A 7,229-nucleotide genomic window follows, 5' to 3' on the forward strand; every position below is an offset into this window, starting at 1 on the left:
GTTATTGATGTTTCCAGTGGTGCAGCACAGGTAGTTTGAAGAATACAGTAAAAATAAGCAAACATATCATTAGTGCAGCAGTTTCTGTCACTTGGAGATAATATTGATTCAGACCAAGTTGAGGAAGCTCTGTAGATGTGTGCCAGTTTTGGTGAGGACTATTCTCGCAGAATTTGGGTAGTTGAGTGCTCTTGTCAGTGTGAGGATTTAGTTAGTTCCAGATAGAGAAGCTGAAATCTTTTGTAAGGAAGAAAATGTTTTGAAAGACTGTGACTATGATTGGTGATATACAGACTGAGAATCTGCCATTTAATGTGTGGTTTTTATGGTTTATAATTGACTGTAACCTGCCTGTTAATTCATGTTCAACTTGCATTCATTCTGAGTTTTTAAGAAGATAGGGGTTACTTAAGATAATACTTAATGTTTACTTTGTTTCACTGGTTTCTAATACAACTGGAATGTGGGCAATGATTCCTGATTTATTATGATTCCAGGTGGGATATCCCCAACTAACCTATGGTCCAGGGTAGAGAGAGATGAAGGTGAATTTGTTAACTTAGCTCCACCCTCTGTTGGTTGCCACAGGGTTAATTTGAAAAGAGATATGTTCGTTGTGGACATCCTTTCCTACACCAAGTATAACAAATGTGAAAGCAATGGAATAGTGATCTTAGGTGACTTCAACTTCCTCAACATTAACTGGAGTAGTCATTATGTGAAAGATTTGGAGAGAGCAGAATTCTTAAAATGCATCCAGGAGTACTTTTTAAGCCAGTATAGAGAAGGGGTGGTCCTGGACTTAAGTTTAAGTAACAAAGATGGGCAAGTGGTTGAAGTATTAATGGGAGAGCGTTTTTCAGATGACGATCATAACTCAGTTAGATTCAAGATTGTAATGGAAATAGTCAAGGATAGGAAAATTGCTACCCTTGGATAGGAAAACTCAAACAGTACATGGAGTGGGAGGCGAAGGTCTCACTATTAAAACAACACGTCCAGTGTTCGTTAAATTGGGACCGCATGAATTAACAACTTCAGTTTGGGTAGGACCAATGGAACAAGATCTGTTGGGAATGAGCATCCCAACTCAGGTAAATTCCTCCTTGTGCTTTGAGGATAGTAAAGTGACCTGGTCTATAAGATGCACGAAAAATAGAGGTAAAAAAACCACCCAATTTGAACAAAGAATAAGAATAATTGAGGTTTGCTCAGGGAGGAACCAGCATCATTCACTGTGCTCACCCCTCCATGCAGCAAACAATACCCCATTAGCCCAGCCTCAATCACAGGAATCTTGCCATCATCCAACAACTGGAAGAACAAGACATACTGGTGAAAACACACAGCTCCTTCAAAAACATTGTATGGTCATTGTGAAAATACGATGCAAGTTAGCGCCTGACTGTTGACCGAAGAAAGGCATAGATCAGAAAGCTCCTTTGGCTGCAGATCTCGCCACCATTTTTAATGCCCTCACAGTGGAACATAAATACTTCTCAGTGATGGATATGGCCAATGGATTTTGGTCAGAACCCTTGGCACCTGAAATCCAACAGTGGTTTGTCTTCACCATCCAGCAACAATAGTACATCCGGTCCTGGCTACCACAGGGCTTCCACAGCAGTCTTACTGTACTTCACATGGCCCTGAAAAATCATGTGAGAATTACCTGCTATGTCTTCTGCAGTTATTCAGTACGTGGATAATATTCTGGTGGCTTCCAATGCAGAGGAACAGCACAAACAGGATCTGTGAATCCTGCTGGACCACTTGCACTCCCGAGGAAATGAAGCGAATTTTAACAAAGCTCAAGTGTTGCAGGAAGAGGTTGTGTATTTGGGGCAAAATATTTTAGAGGGAAAATGAGAACTTAGCCAGGACAGAACTGCAACAATTTGGAAGGGCCAAGAGCCCAGTACCATCCAGGAACTCAGATCCTTTTTAGGACTGTAATTTTAATCGGAACTGAATTGACTCCTACACACAATTAACTCAGCTACTGAACAACTTAAAGGTCAAGAGAACATCAAAAGAGGTTATCAACTTCACGGAAGAGTTGCAGGACTGGCTTTGGGAATTCCTGACAGTGGGAACCTGTTTACTTTTTTGAAAGTGAAAAGGAAGGATACATGACAGCAATACTGATGCAAGAACATGGAGATTTACAAAGACCTATTGGATACTTCTCAGCAAAATTGGATGCAGTAGCCCTGTGATGGATAGGCTACTTGAGAGCCATGGAAGCCACATGTCAGGCAGTAGTGGCCACTGCAGGTTTCTAACTTCAAGTGTCCCCACAGAGTACATGCCTTACTGTCAGTGAATAGAGTATCACAAGTAACGGCAGCCAGATGGACCCGCTGGACAGCAGTCTTAGAAGACCCAATCTCCTCCTAGCCCAGTTAACACGCAACTATGCTCCCAGGCAGACAACAAGAGGGAAGAGATGGGTATGAAGAACATGACTGTGGGGAAATTTTAAAACAAATAGCTGTAGCACGCTAGCAACAGAGGAGCCTCTGCAGCATCTGGACATCGTTCTTTTTACAGACGGATCCTCTTCCATTGAAAACAGGATCAGAAAAGCGGGAGGGGCATTCACCAATCTACATGAAGTTGTGGCAAAAGGTAGTCTACCCACCTGTACATCAGCCTAACAGGCAAGCTGCGTGCTCTATCGGAAGCATGCAAGATAGCAAAGGGACAGACAGCTAATATCTACACAGATTCCCCCTGTGCATTTGGAGTAGCCCACGATTTCAAGCCACAGCTGCAGATAGCCCCATCCGAGATGGGAATGAAGTCTGAAATATCCTTGAAGCCATACAATTACCCCAAGAGTCTCCATCCTGAAATGTAAGGCACATATCAAAGCACCACAGAAACTAGGAAACACTGGCCGACCGACAGGCGGCCTCACCAGAAGAGCGTTCAATGGAACGTGCCTTAATGTGTAAATTAAGGACGCTTTTCACAAGACCTAAAGGATATGCAGAGCCATCGCTCCTGCAAAGAAAACAAGATTGAGGCAGGAATTAAACTAAGACGATGGTATCTGGAGACAGAGAGAGCGACAAACCCGTGGCCCCGCAGGCATTAATGCCCTTTTTGGTGCAACAGATCCATTCATGGGGGCATTTGGCTCCGTAGCAAATGACGGCATGATGCCATAAGAGCTGGTGGGTTGGGGTTTTAAGAAGCATGCCCAGGTGGTAACAGATCATTGCATGACCTGCCAGAAGAACGATCCTGGATGCATCACAGCCATGACCCCCCATTGAGAAACCCTGTTCCTAGAGGACCGTTCGAACAAATACAAGTCGATTACATGTCCCTCCCCCCATGTCGAGGCTATGCTGAAGTCCTAGCTGTTGTGGACTTATTCTCCAGATGGGTAGAAACCTCTCCAGCCCAACAAGCCAAAGCCAATCATACGGTTAAAGTTTTGTGCAAGGATTACATTCCTCAGTGGTGAGTCCCAGCCAGCATAGACTCTGACCAAGGAATGCATTTCACAGGTGCTGTCTACTTGGAAGTTTGAAAGTTGCTAAACATTAAAAGGGACCTCCGCTGCTCTCATCACCCTCCATCATCAGGGCAAGTGGAATGAACCAACTGGATGATAAAACAAAGGCTCGCTGAGCACCACCAAAAGTGTTACTAGTTACTGGTGGTGTACCGCAAGGGTCGGTGTTGGGTCCACTGCTGTTTGTCATTTTTATAAATGAACTGGATGAGGGCGTAGAAGGATGGGTTAGTAAATTTGCAGACGACACTAAGGTCGGTGGAGTTGTGGATAGTGACAACGGATGCTGAAGGTTGCAGAGAGACATAGATAAGCTGCAGAGCTGGGCTGAGAGGTGGCCAATGGAGTTTAATGCAGACAAGTGTGAGGTGATGCACTTTGGTAGGAGTAACCGGAAGGCAAAGTACAGGGCTAATGGTAAGATTCTTAGCAGTGTAGATGAGCAGAGAGATCTCGGTGTCCATGTACACAGATCCTTGAAAGTTGCCACCCAGGTTGACAGGGCTGTTAAGAAGGCATACAGTGTTTTAGCTTTTATTAATAGAGGGATCGAGTTCCGGAATCAAGAGGTTATGCTGCAGCTGTACAAAACTCTGGTGCGTCTGCACTTGGAGTATTGTGTACAGTTCTGGTCACTGCATTATAAGAAGGATGTGGAAGCTTTGGAAAGGGTGCAGAGGTGATTTACTAGGATGTTGCCTGGTATGGAGGGAAGGTCTTACGAGGAAAGGCTGAGGGACTTGAGGCTGTTTTCATTAGAGAGAAGGTTGAGAGGTGACTTAATTGAAACATATAAAATAATCAGAGGGTTAGATAGGGTGGATAGGGAGAGCCTTTTTCTTAGGATGGTGACGGCGAGCACGAGGGGGCATCGCTTTAAATTGAGGGGTGAAAAATATAGGACAGATGTCAGAGGTAGTTTCTTTACTCAGAGAGTAGTAAGGGAATGGAACGCTTTGCCTGCAACGGTAGTAGATTCGCCAACTTTAGGTACATTTAAGTCATCATTGGACAAGCATATGGATGTACATGGAATAGTGTAGGTTAGATGGGCTTGAGATTGGTATGACAGGTTGGCACAACATCGAGGGCCGAAGGGCCTGTACTGTGCTGTAATGTTCTATGTTCTATGTATAAGCCCTGTCAATAGTACTGTGCAGCATCTAAGTGACCCCCAACTGAACAACAGGACTAAGCCCTTTTGAAGTCATCACCAGAAAGCCTATGTCACTGCCAGGAACAATTGATTTACAGAAAGCCAATTGCCACTTACTGAGCCATAGATAGGGAAACTAAATGTATTACTAACTGTGTGGATATTGAATGTTTGCCCAACTGTATACTTGTGTGCTTTGTGATTTGCTTCAGGAGGAATCAAAGTGGAGGAAATTGTTGGAGCTGCCTGTGACTGGGTGGCACAGAATGGCTAACGGCTGCCCATGGCTACAGTAGCTAGAAGTTGTTAGAAAATGCTTGCTTAATATAGTCTCTGCAAGTAGAACAATAGCAGATCTGTCTTAAATGGGACAGAACACACAGCTAGCAAATGTTATCCATTATGAGAAGCTTCAAGGAGAAAGATAAGCAAGCCTGTGAAAACATCATGACCGGGACTGGACCACCAGCCTGCTATCTCTTTAAGATACTGTACCAGAGAGCCAACCACAGAGGGATAATGCAGTGCCACTGACCGATAGTATCAAACAAGGTGGTGTATGCACACTCAGTCTTAACTGTATACAATTTGAAGTTTTTCTGTGTATTACAAAAAAGAAAATCTGAAGCGGTAACAAAATTGTACCAAAATAAAGTTGTGTCTGAATCTACCATCAGACTCGGACTCCCGTTGGAAAATATAAGATCTAACAGACACTTTGAGGTATATCAAGCCAAAAGCAAATATGAAAGGATGTTGGCAGGTAAAATAAAGGAAAATCCATGTCATTTTAAGGGATGTTAAGGACAGTGAGGGAGAATTAGCAGAATATTGCCTGAGCTGGAGAATTTCAGTTATGAGCAGAGATTGGACATTCTGGGGTTGTTTTCTTGGAGTAGAGGAAATTGAGACAGGACATGATTGAAATGTGTAAAATTATGACATAGACAGGTGAGACAGGAAGAAATTTTGCCCCTTGATAGAGGAGTCAATGAGAGGGGCATAGATTTAAGGTAAGGAGCAGAAGGTTTAGAGGAGATGTGAGGAAAGCTTTTTTACCCAGAGGGTGGTGGGAATCTGGAACTCACTGCCTGTGAGGATAGTAGAGGCAGAAACCCTCATAACATTTAAGAAGTATTTAGATATGTTTCTTGCGATGCCAAGGCATACTGGTTTAGATCAGGTACTGGAAAATGGGCTTGGAATAGTCTGGTGGTTATTTTGACTATTGTGGACTGAATGGACCTCTTCATGTGATGTAGATCTCTATGAATCTGTGACACTCGGGCTCATTATCAGTCAGACTCCACCAGAGAATGCATGATTTCTTTTGCATACTCTACTTTTAAAACTACAGTCCCAAAATATAGGAATCTTATAAATCAAAAGAATACTCCTAAAACATAATAATCCTATAAATCTCAAAAGCCTAAGAAAGAACCGGCACTCACGACACTGCTCACACTGTTTTCCCCCCGCCCACACTCCCAAAATACTCATATCTCTTGCAGCTCATACCTATAGAACCCACAAAAATTCTCAGCCCAAACACCCCTTTGACAATCCTAATCCCCACTCCCCTTCTCCCACACCCATACCCCAACAATGTTTGCTCACCTGCATTCTTGATAACACTCACCAACTGCTCCAAAAATTCTTATTCCCCACCTGCTACTGATAGTGCCCAGCTCTCACAACCTGACCATGCTTTCCCCGTGCCTCCTGACAATGCTCATCTCCTTTCCAACAAAGCTCACCTAGTCTGCATCCCAACAGTGCTCACCTACACACCTATACTAGTTACCCACTTCTAACAAAGCTTATCCTCACCCACAAAAAAATTCCAACAATGTTTGCTCCCTTCACAAGCCCAGCAGCACTCAAAGCCACTTTTTGACTGCTTCCATACTTCTGACAAAGCTTATTCCCATCCACAAACCAACAGTAGTCACTCCCTCACACTCTCAACTATACCCACCTGGATTCCTGACATTACTCATCCCTAGCCCCTAAATTCCCTACTATTGTAACTCTACTCCCACACCACAAACTTATGACAGTAATTAAAAAGTTTAAGCATTAAAAATAAAAACTTAGCAAAAGCACTTAAAGCATGCTGATCTGACCTGAGCAAGTGATTTCAGAAGGAGTTATGATCTCACTGCTTCTTCTCGTCAATCCCTCAGGTGGACCCCAATGGCAATGGCTCAATGCTTGATCCAAGATGGGAAGGTTCAGTTGAAAGGATGAAAAATGGTCATGTTGTACAGTTGTTCATGGTCAGCGGCAACTATAAAAACATTACTACTGACCAGAATTGTTTACAGATATGCCACCTCAGTAGAATTTAGACGATAAATTGGAGGAGGTAAAGGATAGATCTTTGGAGGACTCTAATATTAATGCAACAGGAGAAGGGAGAAAAGGAATCATTGGACAGTCTGTGACTATGATTTGGATAAATAATAGAATGAGACGGGGCAGTCTGACTCAGCTGTGTAACAGTGGAGAAGTTATGAAGGAGTATAGTGTGGTTAACTGTGT

This window comes from Stegostoma tigrinum, chromosome 3 (genome assembly GCF_030684315.1).
Source record: "Stegostoma tigrinum isolate sSteTig4 chromosome 3, sSteTig4.hap1, whole genome shotgun sequence".
In the NCBI taxonomy this organism is placed as follows: Eukaryota; Metazoa; Chordata; class Chondrichthyes; order Orectolobiformes; family Stegostomatidae; genus Stegostoma; species Stegostoma tigrinum.